This window comes from Anser anser (genome assembly GCF_964211835.1).
Source record: "Anser anser genome assembly, chromosome: 5".
Taxonomy (NCBI): Eukaryota; Metazoa; Chordata; class Aves; order Anseriformes; family Anatidae; genus Anser; species Anser anser.
Window position 1 is genome coordinate 14,337,747 of NC_139725.1, and position 19,711 is coordinate 14,357,457.

Sequence of the window (19,711 nt, forward strand, 5' to 3'; positions counted from 1 at the left end):
CCAATTTCATGCAGATTCTGGTGAAAGGATAAATTTCACAACTTGTCTTCCCAAGAGACATGAAACTTGTCACAGTCATGAAGAAAGCAGCGCTCTATCACTGCCGCATTAGAGATGCTCTCGATAGAGGCAGTCTGTTCAGGTTGAAAGTGATAGCCAAACTCACAGGACACCACAGACTGCAGCCTTTACAGACCGTAGTCACGGCCCTGGGCAGCCTGCTCCGGGTGGCCCTGCTTGAGCAGGGGCTGGACCAGATGAACCAGAGGTCCCCGCCAGCCTCAGCCGTTCGGTGATTTTGTGATTCTGTGTGCCCCCTGCACACTCCCTGTCTGGTCAATGGAGAGAAGCAGACACCTCCGGAGGTGTCCTGTGGAACACAAGCCTCAGCCATAGCTGATGTGCAGACGAAGTGGTATTTTCTGCTTTGATTGATGCCAATAGCTGGACCAGGGAAAGGCTGTTATTCATGAGCATGAGAAATAAGTCTGACACACCAAATGTCAGGAAGAGTTTTGTTTGAAGGAGTAAATCCTAGGTCTGACTAGGTCTGGCCAAACCATTTAGCTCAGCACTAGCACTGCTCAAGTAACGGGATTTTTAGTTCAGATGCCAAACTGAAATTTGGGCTAAGCTAGAACTGATCACTTGGTGTCAAGTTATTTTTTATTTTTATTTTTTAGATTTTGAGGGAACAATGGAAAGCTGACCATCTTTTGTTATGTCCCAGCTCCAAAGGCTTCCTCAAAGTCAAAGTGACTGGGAGCTATTTAATTTGTTTTTCACCCACTTTCATTTTTTAACTTGGGTCTTTTTGTTTAACTATGTTCCAGTTTTACACTTCTAAACTGAAACATATAATTGCAAAAACAGGTTAAAAAAATCCTGGTTTGATATTTTTAATTTTTTTTCCATCCAGTTCTTTCATCTGAAGCAACCCACTAGTCAGTCTGGTCCTTTCAGAACTCCCTTTCTTGTGCAACTTACCATTCGAAGAAGCAGTTCAGGTTCAGTCCACTAAAAACAATATGTGCTCTTTTGCCTGAGACAACAGCAGACAATTTCTGTCTGTCAAAGCAGTAGGCATCCCAGCGCTGTGCTGCTTCGGCAGCCAAGGCCACCACCAGAAGAAGGCAGGCGGTGAGAAGAAGCCAACCTGTTGCATCAGTTTAATGCATTGCTGCCTGCAAGGGTTGACACTGGCAGTGAGGAAGAGAGGGGGCAAGACAAAGATCATGTTTAAACAACTACCTACACCAGTTGGAAATAAGCTTTTTCTTTTTTTTTTTTTCTTTTTTCTCTGATGGATTATACCCACTATGTGTCTCTGTTTGCCCCAGCCTTTTCCTGAGCTGAAGCCAAGGGATTTTTCCATGTCCCCGAGGAGTGTGTTAGAAAAGCAGTGTTTATGTTAAGGGACTTCATTAACATTACGAGTAAGTTGTAGTACCCAGAGACTATCACAGGCTCAGCAGAATGGAGCAAACGAGTCCTTGTTCCTTTGCGTCATTGGCCCAAGCAGCCACCAGGCTGAAACCTAACCCTGGCTGCTTGCCTTCAGGGGAAAAAATAAGAAGGGTAAAGTAAACAAGGCCCCTGTTCAGCTTTCCTGGACCTCGATGGGAATTGCTAGCAATTATACATCAAAACTAAGAGCTGACTCTGAGCAGGCTCAGCTCTGCTCCGCTGTGGCTGTGACCATGTGCAGAAAACCCCTGCCCGCAGCTTGCAGCCACCCGGCCAGCCTCCTCAGTCCTGGGCCACGAAGCCAGGAAACTCTTAAGTACGTGCTTAAATCTGCCGCTCCTCCGGACAGCACTGATTTGACACCAGCACGGCTTAAAAGCAAGCACGAGTTTACAGGCTTTCCTGAACACGGTTGTTTTACCCAGCCTAGGTTTCAGCCGTTCATTATTTTATCCCGATGACAGCTGAGGTTTGGGGTTTTTTTGCCTGCAGAGCTCCCTCCCGCCCTGCGTTCCCAGTCCCCCATCCCCTCTCCATCAGGGCAAGCTCAGCCGTGCTGTCCCTTCCTGCATGGTTCATCCCGCTCAGCGTGCCCAGCACACCTCCTGCCTCCGCACCCTCTCCACGTACCCCTGGGCACTCGCCAACACCACAAGCACCCCATGAAGGAGAAGGGCACAGACTGCCAGGGCAGAGAGGCAGCAAGAGGCACCCCAGGTCGCAGGTGCACCAAGTGCTTCTGAGCCACCCTGTCCCTTCCTGCCCCACCACGGAGACCCAGGGCTCCCTCCCTGCTCACTGGGCTGGGGACACCACCAGCACAGGGTCCTGCATGCACCCATCTGGGACCCCAAAGCCTTTGCTCTCCTAAAGAAGGCATTATTTTGTATGTTTATAGAGAAGTTCTTCAAACATACGCTTGCAGAAGCTAGAGGTACTTGTGCTGCCTACATTTTATCTGGATGACAGTAAAATTTAAGCTTTGGATTTGATGCAACTGCTGAAGCGATACAGACATTTCACTATTAATTTCCCCTCCTTCCCAATACTGTGTAAGTCTCCTAGAAAAGCACTCCTGACTAGACAAGGCTCCACGTGTGTGCTCCTCTTCTCTTCTCTTCTCTTCTCTTCTCTTCTCTTCTCTTCTCTTCTCTTCTCTTCTCTTCTCTTCACACAATTCATAGTGATGCATTTAATTAATAGTAAATGTGCATAGAATTTTTCTGGGCAACTGTACGACAGCCACATTAACACCAGATGAGCCCAAAATTGTTTATTGTTATTACAGTGAATACCAAAGTGAATTAAGAATGACTGATCGGACACTTATTGTGACTCGACCAAATATATACATATTCAATAACAAGATTTTTCAGAAGAAAGAAAAATGCTGAAAAATGCTGGCAGAAGTTCAAATATATTTGCCTCTTAAAAAAAAAAAAAAAAAAAAAAAAAACTATTTTTTTAAAGAACTAATTAGCCAAATTATGTGGCCAGAATTTGAAAGAAATGAAAGTATTCACTATGTTCAATACAGCTGCGCTAACCCAAGGTGACACCTACAGAAATAACTTGGAAGTGTCACTTGATGATCAATCAATTCCTTATGGTCGCAAACTGTTAAAAACAACAACAACAACAAAAACAGCAACAACTATAGCACCGAGGATATTAATAAAACTAATAGGGCATTTAAAATCGTGCTGAAAGACAGAGTCGCACTTGGTCGGGGGGAAGGCAGGAGCAGAAGCGCCATGCCCGATATTCCCTGCAGCGACGAGCGCGGAGATCCGGCGCTTCCCTGGGTGCGGAGTGCCCCGCACTGCGACTGCCCTGGGAAAAAAAGCAGGAACCCTTATTGAAAAGATTATCTTTCCCATCAATAATCCCCCTCTAAGAGTTCTTTATTAGCAAACCCCACGGCAAAACCTGACATATTTACAGCTTGCAGTAAACTTTATGTATCTGCAACAATATTAATAATAAAGAGCCAGTGACCACAGCAAATCATTCCGGCCTTCAAAATGATCAAGTGAAAGCTTAATTGTACTGAAAAGAGAGAGCCCTGACAAGTTTGAAATCCTTCCCGCACACCCTTGCCGAAAAAGAGAACTTTACTGAGATGAAAAAAGTGTGTCGGAGGATTGGAAACATAAGAATACATATTTTAAAAAAAACACCAGCCTGATATCACAGGCTGGGCTGAGACAGAAACCTGATCTTTTACATGGAATGGGTAACATTTGGGTCTGTTTTATGTGAATTGCTCCAAGCTGTTTTGGTTAGAAATGTATAGATTTTAAGGTAAGGCGTACCGGGTAGGCAGTGCAGGTCATACCTACTTTTGGAACGCGTTCCCATTACTTTCCAGCTGACAAAGGTACAAAGGTAGGGTCCGAACTTTTCTTTCTTTGCTGAGTAACTTATTTGCTTTAACACCGAGCTGGATTTGGCAGCGAGGCACTTGCGTTTTGCTGCCTGATTGCGCTTTTCAACACTCTCTCATTCCCTTTCTCCTCTCCACCCTTGTAAGAATTATATCATTTTAGTCACCAACCTGCAGAAAAAAATAGTTTGCTTGTTTCTTCTGCTGTTACCAAAAAAAAAAAAAAAAAAAAAAAAAGGTTATTTCTCAGTAATTCTACAGATTTGTCTCTGGTGGGGAAAATGTGAAAAATTATGCTGTTTAGAATAGTATTCTGGAAAGGATAAAACTGGAGAGCTCCAACTGGTTTTATTTGCCTTTCATTTTAAACAGAACAACAGTCAAGTAAGCTTTGTTTCTTATTAGACAGCATTCGTATCTATGCATTCTTATTATGATTTCTTTGCTTAAAAAAAAAAAAAAAATACCTTTCCATTTTGCCAGTCAAAAACATCGCATTGTCTTTATTTTACACAACATAATAGTTTGTGAGTATCTTTATGCTGACTGAAAAAGAGAAATATTCACGGTTGGAAAAAGACACTAATGTAAGGCAACTGGAAATGCCAAGCACAGTATAAAAATTTTTATAAGAACTGTAACATCTTCCAGGATGTTTTCTAAAGAGTCTGTTTCTGCTACAAAAAATATCAAAGTTAGATCTGTTTTAGTTGTCTTAATAATTTAAAGCTAGATTTTGGCTGCACTGAATTTCTTACAAATGTAGACTAAAACAAGGAAGAGAAATATTGTAATTTATTTTTGAATGTCTGATATGTCCCATTTGTTGATTCAAAAATTACCACTGAAAAACATAACAAGAAAACTATAAATCTCTGTTTAATATGTTATGTATTAGTGCTGCGCTTACTTGTCACATTTTGGTCAATAATTATGTAGCCTTTTAAAATTAAAATTAAATGTCTCAGCCATGATGTTGTAATTACGCGCAGTGTTCATTCTCGTTGCAAAATGACTCTGCTTTATTCTGCTCTGATAATCACCGAGTAATCTCTTTGCTGCATGTTAATTTATTTTTTTGTCTTCTGAGTATTTATGCTCTAGCAAGAGTTTATGTTTGTATGAAAGTGTGTATATAGACAAAGAGAACCAAATGCGTGTTGGTCTGTCCCACGTATATACATGCAGAAAAAGATCACTGGGCACCAGCTATAGCTCAGTTTTGCAATGAGAACAAGAAAATGGTTCAGGGACCTTCCCCATTAACTCCCTGCCTTGGAGCCGTGCTGTTTCACAGTCGGGGTTTGTGTGTTCAGCGCACAAACTTTCTCTGAGATCGTCCCTTCAGATTTTTATCTGTTTTAATTTTTTTTTAATTCCTCTGAGCATGAGGTCAGATCTTATTTGTTTGTTTGTGTTGTGCCATTGTTTGTCACAAGCCATATTTTCACTAAATCCTAAATCACTACATTTTGCTGCTCTGCAATACCGTTCGAAATGCATGTATGTGGTGGGGGTGCTGCTGGGTGGCTTTTTTTTTTTGTCCTCTACTCTCTTCATAAAAATAGACAGAAATTTCATAAAAAGGAGGAGGAGGGAATACTTTTGTTTGAAACAAAAATAATACCAGCAGCAAAGATCTGCTGTCTACTGCCCCCGAGAAATTACTAGAAGAGGCTTGAGAAAAAGAATCATCTATCTTTGCCTCGTGATTCTCTTTGTTTTTATTATCTATTATTATACAGAGATATATCTGTCCATAAATAGATTGCATTACTTACTTTCCTAATATAGCTCTGCTAATTAAATCAACTTTAAAAAAAAAAAAAAGAAAAAATAAATATTTTCTTATGACATCTTCACCTTAATTGTATCAAACTTGGAATTAAAAGTTGTTTTAATTTCAGCACACTGTTAAAACTCGTAATTTTAAAAATTAAGTAGCATTCTCTAAACTTATCCTGATTTTTCTTCAGACTGACGGGATTTCTATTAATTTTGAAAGACCTATTTGTCAGGTTTCTAAAACAACAGAACAATAAACACAATTCTTGCCATACGCACACGCACATATATATATATACATGTATTCTAAAGACAGGTTAGAAACTGCACCAAGCTGGCAGCTGGCAGAAAGATTATTTGTGGAGAGAGCACTTTAGCCTAGGGACATAGAGGGCTCTTAATAATAAGCGAGGGGGGGAGAAATTAATGTTTTCTTTAAGTTAAGAATCAAACAATTGTTTTAATGAATATCTAGAGTTGGGAAAGTGACTTGCAGGCTAGAGTTTACTCCTGCTTTAACAAAATTTCCTTTGTGGTTTTCACTGGAAGATCAAAAGGAGCCAATTAACTTTCCTATAAGGTAAACAAACCCGTAACTGGAAATATCCCCTCACATTGTCTGGCCGGCGCAGCCAGGCCTTTTGTCTGCTGCCTGCTTCCCTCGGACGCGACAGCCATTTTCCGCATTGCTGGGGAGGGAACAGGGGGTGCCCCTGTGGGCTTGGTGTCCTCGGGGACGGTCGCTCTTCTGCGCCGAGTGAATGTGAAGCCAGATGAGACCCCTGCGAGGCTGCAGCCCCGCTGAGCTGCGGGTGCTGGGGAGGCACTGGAGTATCGCTACCCCGCACAGCCCCGTCCTCGCGGATCTTCTCTGAGAGGAGTCTGAGAGTTGTGAGAAAACTGTGAGGAAAAAGGGGGCGAGATGGGCAGGAGGAGATGCGGGATGGTGGATGCTCCTTACCACTCGAAGGCAGATGATATAACCCACCTCCGTACAGCGGGGCAGTGGGGATGTTTATCCACTCTCACCAGTCTAGCCCTACCCGCTGGATTTGATGGAGCCCACAGAGGCGCGTGGAGCCCCACGCGGGGCAAGGGGCTGGGACACAGCTGGCCGTGGCCGTGCTGCGCGTCCCACGAGGAGCGAGAGGGCACATGCTACGAGCGCTCCCTCAGCGCCTGCGATAGACAGCAGCAAGTTCATGGACAGACCCTGGGAGACGGGTCGAGGGCAGGAGAGAGAGAAAACACCAGAAAAACTTTCAGCCAAAGCCTCTTAAGTTTTTTTACATACCATAAAAAAAAAAAAAAAACTATGCAGATCCTCACCCCAGAAAACCTGCTCTTTTTAGTTTTTGCTGTGGAGGGTTTGCTTCGCTCCCTAAGGCTGGCTGGGTTAGACGGGGAACAGCTGCACTGCTGCCAGGCAGGGGGAACAAAGCCCCAGGGAGCGCGGCCACCAGGAGCCACCCCGCCGCCACCCCGCGCTGCCTGCGGAGGGGGAGAGCCTGGCTGGTCCCTGGCCCCGATATTTGGGAGCACCAGCTGCGCTAATAAATACAAATGGCTGAGTGAAATCGCATATATATATGTGTGTGTGTGTATATATATATAGAGAGAGAGAGAGAAAGAAAGAAAAGGCTTTCTGGAGCTTGGCGGTTGTGTTTAAGTGAAGTGGCCATTTTGTATTTGGCAGCTGTGTCAGATGTCACTGAGGTACCGCCGGGAGGGCCCATGGTGGTGGTGTGGGGACGGGCAGGCTGCGCCCCCAGGCCTCCCGGCCATGCTGTAGGCCCCGTGGCAACAGGCGTGCACGGGAGAGCAGCTGCCTTCGGCCAGGGGGTCACGGAGCCCCGTTTGGCAAGGCCAAGCAGGTCTTGGACATGCCTGAGATGCGACGCTCATCAGCACTAATTGCCTTGTCAGAGCTAGAGGTAGGAGCTTGCTCAACAGTAGTGACACTGAACTTCTCAGTGCTCGGGTCAGAGGCTGCAGCCACCAGCACGATGGAAATGCTGCATGCAGACAGACCGAAAGGTGCCAGGACACAGGTGTGAGTCGCATACCTCACCGCTGTGTAAGTACCTCAAAATACTCCCAGACCTCTGGAGAGCTCTGACACGCAGCCAGCGCCGCATGCAGGCCCGGGGGCTGTGGGGTGAAACCCACTGTCCTTACACGCCAGAGAATTTGGGGAGATCAGTGGGGTGATGACTGCATCCGAGGGAATAGATTGCTGTCTTAACCCCCAAATGGGTTTCATTACTAGCTTCTTTTTTTTTTTCCATTTTTTTTCCTTTCTTTTTTTTTTTTTCTTTTTCTATTCCAAGGAGCAGCTAATGGTTTCTTGGAGTTTTTAGAACAGGCTTTCCTGATCGTGTCACCGGTAAGTAAAATAAAGAGTCTCTCCCCCCACTCCCAACCCCCACATCTTCCTGCCAGATCCCTTTGGTAGGGAAAGAGAGTTAGCAATATTCACAGATCCCAGTCATTAGGCCTTTCCTGCGTAATTTCTAAAATGCACTAAGAGAAAGGGGTTGGGGGGGGGATAAAGAAAAAACCCTTTATTGTGCTGAAGCTCATAAATTCACTGCAGGATGATTTATAACAGCAGAGCGTAGCACCTAACTCAAGTCAATGCAAGAGGTTAATATGAAAGGTTAAGGAACTCGGTTCTGGCTGATTTATGGCTGGTCTGCCGGCTTTTATCCTGACCACAGCTCTGCAACTGTAGCTTGGGACTCTACAAAGCACAAGAGGGGGTGGTGGTGTTAAAAAAATAATGTGTATTTAGACATTATCCCTGCCTATAAAATAAAGACCCCAAAATGCTTAAATGACCAAGGAGCTTTCGTATCACCACATGCCACTGCGAAAGCAAAGCGCCTCCACTCCTTTATTCACAGGCTCCGAGACCAGCGGGGACGGCTGCGATCCTCCTGCCGGCTTCCTGCATTACACAGGCAGCAGGACTTCCCCGGAGCTGGGCTAGAGCCTGTGCTTCAGAAAGCCGCCCCAGCTGGGCTTAGAGTCTCCAAGTGACAGGACAGCCCTCTTCCCCCTTGGGAGGCAGCGCTGCCTTCAGCAGCTACGAAAGGACACCTTGCTCCAGGGATGGGTTTGTTTAGCTCCAGCTACCAACCGCTGCACCTTACAATGCGCTTTTGCTTGCAGGGTGGAGAAGCCCCATGGGCACAGACATTTCTGTTTGCAAGTATCTGCAGCTGGTGATCCACAACTTTTCTCTCCCAGACGATGACTGAGTCGTGTACAGGCTCCTGCTCGAAGATTTCCTTGCTGACCACTTGCCTTGCCAAAATTACCTGCAAATTCCTTCGGCAATTCTGCAGCCAGAGGAAAGCAGAGCTGGGGGTGATGTTTGGGCAGTGGTCTTACTGAGTGTTGTGCAACATCCATCCTCAGAAATATGCAGTGTTGCTACTGGTGTTATTTTTGCCTTAAAATACATGAACAAAACTATTTCTGCTTTAAAAAATACATTTTAATTCCACATAGTATGAGATTTTAGCCCAGGAGTGTTAAAAGAGACACCGTAAAGGAATACTAGTAGCCAGGTTGGATGTAATTTACATTTGTCAAGTAGGCCTGTATTTGTGTTTGGAAAAGACAAGCAGTTCCTCTTACAAGGCAATTCCTGTGAAGCCATGTACCAGCAATAGACTTCTGTCCATGCCATTCGCCATAGCTGTTGCAGTGATTAATCCATGACTGATATCAGACTACCCAGTCTATAGCTCCCTGAATCTTCTCTTTCAGTCCCAGGCTTCGTATTGTTTATTCCTGGAGTCTTGTGGATTTACCCTAGGTTTACCTCTGTGTAACTGAGAGCACAGTCTGGGCAACTGGGAGCAGCTCTGTGTAACCGTACATGCTGGAGAAGGGACATAGCAAGGATACTTTCCCCATAATATTCTGCATCAACGATCCAAACCCACAAGAAATTCCTGTGCCTGCAAGTCTCTTACTTTGTTAGAGAAAATTGGGTTTGTCCCTCGATTTTTCAGTAAGAGCATCTGTCTGTCAATGGTCTGGGGAGGTGAGACGTGTCTGTGCTCCAGCCCAGCACCAGCCGTGAAGTTTTCCCACTTGGACTGAGAGCCAGAGGCCACCCTTAGGCAGCTTGCCTTCCTTCCCCTGCAGCAGAGCACAGCACAGGGGGAGCTCGGTTGCCCCCACCAGGCCACAGTGTCCTCAAAGTGCCTTCTGGAGCCCTTGGCCATGGTGGTCTTCGCCCGTGCCACTCACATGCGCTGCCGAGCTGCCCTTCTGGCCGCCCCCTCCAGAACGGCACAGAAAGGATGCTCACGTACCATCTGGGCAGCAGCACAGAGGGGACAGTGTAGCTGCCTGTTTACAGTGCTCTGTGTGCCAAGGATACACTCCCAGACAAAAATAGCCTTTGGGTTCACATGCGTCGGCTAAACAAGTCATAAAGCTTTTAACCCCACTTGAAACCTGAATCTCCTGATGATTTCTAATCAGAGAGAAAGAAAGGTGCCCTTATTTGTTAGGGAAAGGCATTATTTGTTTCTTAGCTGCGTAACTAAGTTTTTTGTTTTCGCTTCATTTTCTTTTAGGTCAGTTATGGTTGAATAAGCTCAAATTTTTATATCTGCTTCTTTATGCTACTAGCCACTGCTCCTGCTGCTTCTGGAGAATAGAGGATATTGGTTTATGGCCTATATGAGGCACAGACTGAGAGAGAGAGGGAGAGAGAGAAAAGAAAGTTAACTGACTTTAGACTATTCCTTACCCAGTTTTCTAAGAACAGCTGATGGGCATATTCCTGCTCTTGGCTCTTCAGGCATTTGAATATTACCTGAAGGGCTCAAGATGTACAAATACCTTTAAGAGCTCTTGTACAAGGGTGAAGTACAGAGTGGCTTCACTGAGTTATTCTAATCTGGGAAGGTAGGCATTCATATAAAGAACTGTACGTTTTGTACACAACTAGTAACATGCTTAAATGTTCAATATATAATATTTCAAGTTTAAAAAAAAAAAAAAAAGATTGTGTCTCCCTCTCCTCTTGCCTTCCCTATCACCACTTGACATCAATGGTTATAGACCTTGGCAGAAAAACTAAATCACAGATAAAAAAAGTAATATAAACAGAAAGTCTAACCATATTGCCAATGAGCTGAACAGCAAAATTTTATTGACTTTAGTGCAGGCCAGACTGGGCCCATGCACACAAAAATTAGGACAAGTTGCTGTCTGTATTGTATGAGCCAATATAATGTGGGCTTAGGAGGGCAGGGAGAATATTTCCTGTTGGAAACACCCTCCCAAACGTATGAAATACTGGAGTTTCACATGAATAAGTGAAGGAGGCAGTTCCCAAAACTCATCTTTCCTCACAGACCTGGAAGTATGTTTCCTGGACAGCTCCAAATATATATATATGCATATATCCTTTTAGCAGGTAGAAAAGCGTATTCAAGGTCTATGTGCCAGTATTGGTAGCATGTATGTGCATGTGTTCTTTTACTAGAAATATGGGTTAGAGAAACGAGTTTTCTGAACATTTATCGGAACTGTTGCATATTCTTGCACCCTTCAGCTCAGATACCTGTTTGCACTGCACTAATTTAATACCATGAACAGCCACTGCTGTAGAGAGACACCCCAGCTGAGTGTGGCGTTTTGCTCTCTTAATTAGAAGAATCTCTCCAGAACGTTAAAAATCACCACAAAGACCTCGAATTGACCTGTGGTTCTGTAAGGAGTCAGCACTGCTTATGGTGCAAGACACAAGAGGTGTATCCTCAGTGGATCCAAATAGCAATGGTGCTGAATTTAGCTTTGCTGGAGATTTTTGTTTTCCAGTGGAAAAAAATAGTTTCCAAATAAATTCAGTGACAAGAGTTCTCCATGGACATATCTGCAACTCAGGGTGCAGGGACACTATCTTGCAGCCCCAGTCAAAAACATACCTTTTTTTTCTTTTGCTGCTGTGATTGTTTAGGGATCTCCAAGGAGGACAGTCTAAAAGGATCAGCTTAGCAAGCTCAGGCCAGCTTCTGCTAACAAAACAAGCAGTGCCTGGCAGGCTCAGAAGCTGTTGTGTCTAGATGTGCAGTGGATGTCAGGGCTGAGCATCCGAGAGGACGCTACCAAACAGTCCCTGCTGCTCCTGGCAACAGGTTTCTTCGGCACTGCCTCAGCCTGCCAGGGCTGCACCCCAGGTAACCCCAAAGTGGTGATCCTGGGGAATTGGATACCCTGGTTTCTGGGATATCTGTGAGGTCTCTGTTCATCTGTGCAGCTCAGTGATCTCATCCTCACTGTTTGTCCCGAGGTAAAATACATTTATGGATTTAAGGCGACTGAAGGTTTTTAAAATAAATCTCGTCCCTCAAGAAATATAAAAAAAAATCATATTTCAGCTTTCTGTTTTGTTTAAATGGCATCACACAACTCCATTGCCCTCATGGAAATATCACCCAAGAGCTGCCTTGAACATGAGCTGGAGGAGTGCTGATGCAGTTGAAGTAAATCATGCCGGTCATCCAAAGTGAACTGTTATTCCCATTCTCCTTATAAAAAGAATATTAACCTAGTAAAAAAAAATAATAATAATACAGAATAAAATGCTGAGTTTCTTGGAACTGACTGTCAGTCCACTGGGTCAATTTAAGGTTTTTAGAGAATGTATTTCCTTCACGTTGCTTGAGGCCTTGAAGAGGAACCACTATACCTCTTCCAACATTTTGCAGTGCCACGTGTTGTATACAAAAAGAAAAAAAGAAATCAGGTGGACATATCTCTGGACTGGCTCCTCTTGTGCAGGCTGGCTGCAAGTTTTGTTGATTCTCAGTGTTGGAACGTGGCCAGCCTAAGCCCGTGCATCCCTCCTTCTGAACAGCACTGCCCATTTTAAGTGTCATCAGATTTCTCCTTTTCTGAATTGAGGCAAATACTGTGGAGTCAAATACCTTGTATAAACCACCATGATGGGGCCATGCCAACTTATATTAGCTAAAAAATCCAGCTTGGGTATTCAATGCACTAAGCCCACTGTTGGAAATTCTGCTGGGAAGGAAGATGGGAAAATACATGCCAGACAAAAAGATGTGACTTAACCCCTATAGATACAGCAGGTTCACATTTCAAACCCATGGGATCACAGACCGGTGCACTTTTTATAAATGAGTCAAAAAGTCCCAAATACTATTCACTGGGCAGATGTTTTCCAGCTCACAGTAAAGACACGTTTGATTAACACTGTTTTGCCAGCATATTTAACAGCCTTTCCCTACAGAGTTAGTCTGCTAACTAAACTTCTCTTGAAGAGAAGAGTGAAAAAGTGAAGGACCAGGGTCTAGGTGTAAAACTATCGTTAGTTTCACTGTGTGCCGTGGATATCTTCTGTAATTTATGTCAGAATACAAGAATTAATAAGAGCTGATAGATTCCTCCACTTAGGAAAGTCACGACCATAACATCTAATTTATGAGATACCACTTGCCCAATGGACCTGATGTCTTGAGCTAAGCAACATAGCAGAGGTTGAATCTACAGAGCGATTTTCTCCATACCTTGGTAGTTTTAGCCCTGTATTGGATGTGAATTTAAGAGTAAGGTCGGCTTGCCTACAAGCAGGGGATGAAATCACACCTGTGCCATCATGGCATGATTGGGTAGTGATGATTCAGTGCTCCTGGCCCAGAGCAGCAGATGTTTCCGATTTCCCTGCTGAAAAGGGAGAGGTGAAGGCCATATTTAGGTATTCAGAGACCATAGATATCCCATGAGAGAGCACTGATGGAGCCAGGTGAGCCGTCAGGGACCAGTGGTGTTTGGCCTAAGTGAGGGTGTGCTGGCAGTGAAGGTTCAGTGAAACGTCACAAGAACAAAGTGGTCAGTCCCTGAACCTGTGTGGGGTCTGCAGTGATCTGGGGAGAGGAGAAAAACTGGAAAACCCAGCTCTAGTCTAACTGGACTAGTGTTAGAGACACAGCCCTACCGGTGTACGCCCGGGCTGTGGGACAGGGGCTGCAAGGTGAGGTGTGCCTTGCAGAAAGGGAAACCCAAAAGCTTCTGCAACGTTTGAACCTGGTTACTCTTTAAACCCGTCAGCTTCTTCTGGCCTGCTGTACAGAGAGGAGCTTCGCGTGCTCTGAATGTGCAGTTCTCCAAGCTCAGCCCGTGCACCCTTCGCACACGGGTGCTCACTGGGCAGACGGGGCACATCTCTCTCCAGCTGGCAACCTGGCTGCGTAGTGCTGCTGCCCTCAGCACATTTTTTTAACCACATCTGAGTCAAGTCACATTCAAGGATTGCTACTTCTGGGTAAGCAATCAGGAGTTTAAATCACATCTGTGTAACTATTCACCGTTGTATGAGGGTTTAGGCTGCTCTCACCAGAGCTGAGAGTCATCTCTTGGAGCGTGTGCTCCCGCTAGGCAATGCTGTGTCTCCTCTGGACACGGCACCATCCATCCACGTGGTTTCTTCCTTCCTCACTGGAAAGTGTGGGTGTAGTGCTCGTGACACTGAAGGACGGGTGGCTTCACAGGTCAGCAGGTGCTCTGAAAGCTTTAGGTAGCTCTGCCACGTACTTCAAACCTGACTGGCAGCACCCCCGGTATTCTGGCCCTGCATTATTTGGCAGAGACTCAGCGTTTAACTTCCAGGCTTCGCTTTTTCAACCTCAGTCTCCACAGATCTCTGTCCTTCAGAGCATCCCACCACTGAGCCTTGCTTAACGCAGGTACGGCTCCCTGGGGTGCTGTTCAAACGTGCCAAGGGAAGAGGACGTAATGAGCACCCACGGCAGGACATCTGTAATTTAAGCCAGGATCGGAACCCAGGCTTTGGCAGATGGCTAGGAGAATTTTGCCCAAGTGTGCTTGTTTTCCTCCTTTCTTTTTCCAAGTGTTTGTTTCCCAGTTTGCACTAAATTTTATTGAAAACATCAGGCTAATAGCAATGGGGAGAGTGGTTGAGTAGGCTTTGCCTCTTTTTCCCTTTTCTTTCTGGAATGCAGCCATCAAAATAAACATTAAATACAAAATGCTGGGGCTTGAGTTATTACTTGTGAGGGTGCTGGGAGGGAAATTTATAGCAACATTACTGTGTTTTGCTAGAAATCTCTTAATGCACCAAAGTGGAGAGGTGTGTGTGTTTTTTATTAAAATGTTACACTCTATAAATCTGAGCAGCAGGGAGGACACAGGTGGCCCTGGGGCTCAGCTGAGCGGACTGTCACTGCTGACACGGGGAAGGTCTGTCTGACTGTCCCCCCGCCCCGTCCCACCACCGGCACATCCACGGGCTCTCTCTTCTTTCATTGGCGTTGCTGTTGTTGTTCTCTGTTGTGCTCCCTCTTTTCCACCCTGCTGGTCTTTGAGCCACCAAAGACAACTCACGCTGAGTCCTGCCTTGACACTGGGTCTCCTAGTGATGCCGCTCAGAGTTTTGCTCTCTCCGGGCTTTCTTGGTGCCCTTCTCTCCTGCCCTGGCTGCAGTTGTGTCCTGATGAGGAGGTCTCGTAGGAGGGTGATGCCTAAGGTGGATGATGCCTAAGAGCTGAGGGTGGCTGCAGATAGGCAAAGGCCATTCAGCGTGGCTGACTGAAATTTTGGGCCACGCAGTCTGGAGACAGGGCGCACATCACCAGGGTTTTGGGCTCTCTGGTCTGAATCATTGTGGCCTGGTTTCTGTCTGAGCTGCTCCAGCTTCTTCTGTCTCCAGGGGAAGGAGCAGCTCAGGACCTGGGGAAATCCCAGCCGCCCGTGTCCGATGTCTGTGGGTGGATGGGGCACTTACGGCTCACCTGGAAGGATGGCTGCTGCTGCTGAGCTGCCCACTGGGAAGAGGGACAGAGACCTGCAGGCCTCTCGAGCTCTTTTCCAGCTACCAGCGGTCAGTAAAGCTGGTGACTTTGTCTGAGTTGGGGCAATCGCGTGTCTGAGCCTCATTTTCCCTGCCTCAGAACAAGGGTGCTTCCCTGGGTGTGTGGCTTTACTGTAAGTGGCATCCTCAGGACAGGCACGTCCAGGCAACCCCCCTGCCTGCTCCGCTGCCTGCAAACTTGCTCGAGTGCTTTCTGTAAGAAAAAGAAATGCTGGACCATCCTGCGGAGGGACCTGGGAATCCTTGAATCTGGATACCCCTTAATTCAGCACGGCTCTGACACAATCAGCACCGATGGGATTTTTTTTTTACAGGACACCCTAAAAATAACAATAATAACAAAAGAAAAGCAGCGTTCCTGGAAGGCTTAAAAAAAAAAAAAAAAAAAAAAGCAAGCAAGCAACCGAGTAACAGAAAAGAAGAGGTCACGGCTATGGTCCAGGAGCCTCAAAGAGCAGCATTAAGCCCCTGCTAGGAACGACATCTGCTCGGAGGTGCCGCCGCAGCGGGGTGGCAGTGCCCGGCGGAGCCCGGCGGGGCGCTCCGGCGGCCGGGCAGTCCGCAGCTGCGGGGCCGGGGGGACCGAGGGGGATCGGGGGGCCGGGGGGGGCCGGTGAGAGCCGGGGGGGGCCGGGGAGGGGGCGGCAGCCGAGCTGCGAAACGTCCCGGGAGAAGCCGTGCGAAGGAGCCGAGCGCGTTATTCGCAAGCCCTCCTTCTCCTGCGCGTCCTGGCGCTGCTCCGCTCTCTTCTCAGACGGTTTCAGACGGGACTTTGCGACGCCTCGCCTGACCTTTTTTTGACGGGGGATAAAAAAAAATAATAATTAATAATTAAAAACAAAACAAACAAACAAACAAAAAAACGCTCAGACGGCAGGGAAGATAAGTTTGTGCACAGTTGCTGCGTCTGGGGGGCTCTGCTCCTGTTTGCTTGCGGGGTGGTTTGCGGGAGATGCTCGGCGACTACAGCAAGGAAGGCGAATTTTTTTATTTTCTTTTATTTTATTTCAAACGACCCGGGAGGGAAATATCCGTTAGAGGGGAAGCAAGGAGAGCAACAAACGAAACCCGACGGCCTGGCGGTGAGGGGGACCCCCCTGGGGTCTCCCCGCTGCCCCCGCCCCGCCTGCCCCAGCGCGTCCCCCCGCCTCGCCGCGGGCTGTCGCGGCTCTGCCCGGCTGGGAAGGTCGGGGGGAGCCGCTGACAGGTGCACCAAAAGCCGCAGGATGCCTTCGGCCCGGAGCCCCCCCCCCTCCTCCCCGGCCCCTTTGTTCCGTGCGCGGGGCGAAGAGGACGCCCCCAGCCCGGCGCACCCCGCCGGTGCTCGGGACCGGGACAGGCGCGCCCCGGGGGGCTTCCCCCCGGCCCCCAGCGGCCCCCCGAGCCCGGGGAAGGGGCCCGGGGAGGCGACGGCCCCGAGCCCCCCCCTCCCCGGCTGCCCGGAGCCCCCTGCCCGCAGCCCGGCGGGGCGCAGAGCGGGGGGCTCCGGGGGCCGCCCCCGCTCGGCTTTCCTATTGGCTGCCGCCCGATGGCGTCATCGGGGGGGGCCCCCGGGAATCTGGTGCCAAACTCCCCGATTTTCGGTCCCGTGTTTTTCTGGGGACGACGGAGGCGACAGGAGGGGACGCGCGGCGGCCGCGGCGGCCCGCGGGTGGAGGAACGCCCCCCGCGGCTTGCAGCGAGCGCGACGCGTCCTGGAAAAGAAAAAAAAATTAAGTAGAAGTGGGAAAAAAAAAGTCCAATAAACAAATAACCAAGCTTTATGGCGCTGGGAGGCAGAGAGGGCCTTCGGAGAAGGGAGGAGATGAGGTTTGCCAGCACACGAGGGGCAGGGGCCAGCTTGGCCCGACTCAGAGCCTCCTCCTTTGCTCCCCCTGGGAAGGAGAGGAGTGGGTCAGCTCCGTTTCTCTCTGAGCTGCTTCGTGACACGAGGAACGTGCTTTAATAATGACCAGTATTGCATATATGTATATATATGCATGTGTGCGAGCACACACATAGCTCCGAGGAAAGAGGCGGAGGGCAGGAGAGCAAAGCCCCGGCCCCGGGGGTGCGGCAGGAGCCAGAAGGTACCAGCGGGGCTGTTGCTGGGCAAACTCCGCTCCCGAAATAAAGATGCAGCCGTGGTCCTGCCGGGGAGGAAAAAAATAAATAAATATCTTGGGGGAGATTAACACAAATACTTTTTTTCCCTTCTCCCCCCCCCCCTCCAATCCCCCCCAGCAGTGCTGTTATAAATAGGTCGCCTTCAGACCTCGGCCCGGTACAAAAGAAGCCCACGAGTGACCGCGCAAACCAAGCCGGTGAGAAAACAAACCGGGGACAGCTTCCAGGAGCGAGGCTCAGCCCGAGAGCCGGGAGGGAGCGGTGTGAAAGATGCCCCACTCCCTGCGGCCCCCCTCCCCGCTGGGACGAGCCCACAGCGGGGTATCTTCTCTGTCCCCCACCCGCTCCTTTAGGAGGCTCCGGAGCCACCCGCCGCCGCCCGCCCCTCGCCCAGGAGCGATGCCCGGCGGAAAGCAAGCGGCTCCTCGGCTGCCAGCCCGACGGGCTGCCCGCTTGTCCCGGGGTGTCGCCGGGGGAGGACACCCTGAGGGCACGGGTGACCCCCCCAGCAGCGATTTGCTGCCCTAAGCCCGGGGCCGGCTCTCCCCTGGGCTCCCCAGCGCAGCAAGGGACCCTCGGGGTGACACCTTCCCAAACCGGCAGCGGTTGTACCTGGAAACGGTCTGGGTACAGATTTAGCACCTACAAACACGTACTTCTCGGCCACTTTCTGCAGAGTGCAGACCTTTCGGCCGCATTTGTTGTAGAGACGGGGAAGATTTGGGGTCACACGGAGGAAAAAATAAATAAATTGTGAGATCGGGTTTCGAGCGCTTCGTGTCCCTTTTTGCCCCCTCTCCGCCGACGCTCGCTCCCGCGGGCGGGGATGCTGCCCGGCCCCGGCTCCGGGAGCCCTCCCTGCCCTCCGGGGGGGCTCCCCGGGACCGGGACCCCCGCGGCCGGACCCCCCGGCAGCGCCCAGCCCCGTCCGACGCGGAGCGGGGAGCTGGGAGCGCAGGCTCCCCGTTTGCTTTCCTGTTCACTCCGGCTAACGGGGGCTGGGGGAGCCCCCCCCAAATCTGCCGAGAGGACTTCAGGGGAAACCCAAACCCGGCAAAGGAAAAACATCGGGGAAAGCGGTTCCCCGGTTATTGCCCCCCCCCTCCCCCCGCCATACGGCCAGGTATTTGCGAGCACCCTTTCCCTCGGTAACGATTCCCGACTTAACCCCTCGCTTCCAGTGCCCCAAATTGGCCATTAGAGAGAGGGGTTTATCGCGGTCCTTTCCGCGGGGCCGCGGATTAGCCCCGGTTGGGAACTAATCGACTTTTCGTTGCAGTTTTTAATGCAAGGAGGGGCCGCGGCAGACCCCGCAGCCCTCCTCCGGTTCGGCCAAGCCGGAGCGCCTCGGCGAGCCGCGGTGCCGCCGGAAAAAAAAAATAAGAAGAAAAAAAAAAAAGAAAAAGGGAAAAAAAAAAAAATCCTGCCCGGTCGGGGAATCTCTGCCTCGCGGTCTGGTTTCGTTGCCGTTATTTTCGCGTCGTTTTGCCGAGCGGAAAGCCGGGGAGGCCGAGCGCAACGCCGCAGCCTCGCCTCGTTTCGGTCGTGGGCACGGATTTTGGGGGGGGAGGAGAGGGGCTGCGGCCCCGGCCCTGGGGCAAATACTTGCCCGGGATGCGCCCCTGCGGCTCCGGGCACCGGGGTACCGGGGAGAGCCCCGGCCGCTCCCCCGGCTGCGAGCTGGTTGAGGGCTCCCCGGCGGCCGCCCAGGAGGGGATTTTAGGAAAAGGCTCGCCTGCCTTGAGTCGGTTTGCTTTTTATTAAGTCGTGGAGAGGGAGAGAGGGTGAGCGAGAGGGGGCTGCGGTGGGGGGAGCCGGGGGGTAGAGGGAGAAACCGAAAAAAAAAAAAAAACGAGGAAAGAATTAGGCAGGTAATAAAGAGAGTAAGGAAGGAAAATCCGCTGAAAGCTTTCTTGGACCAGAAACCTGAAGGAGCCCAGCGTGCCGCACTGCTCGGAGGGAGGCTTGCAAATGGTTTGAAACCTAGGAAATGGATCCACCGCCGGCCGGTTTAGCGGGGACCACGCTAGGAATCCTTCTGCACCGGGGGGGCGCGGGGGGAGCCCCAGCTCTTGCCGGGGAAG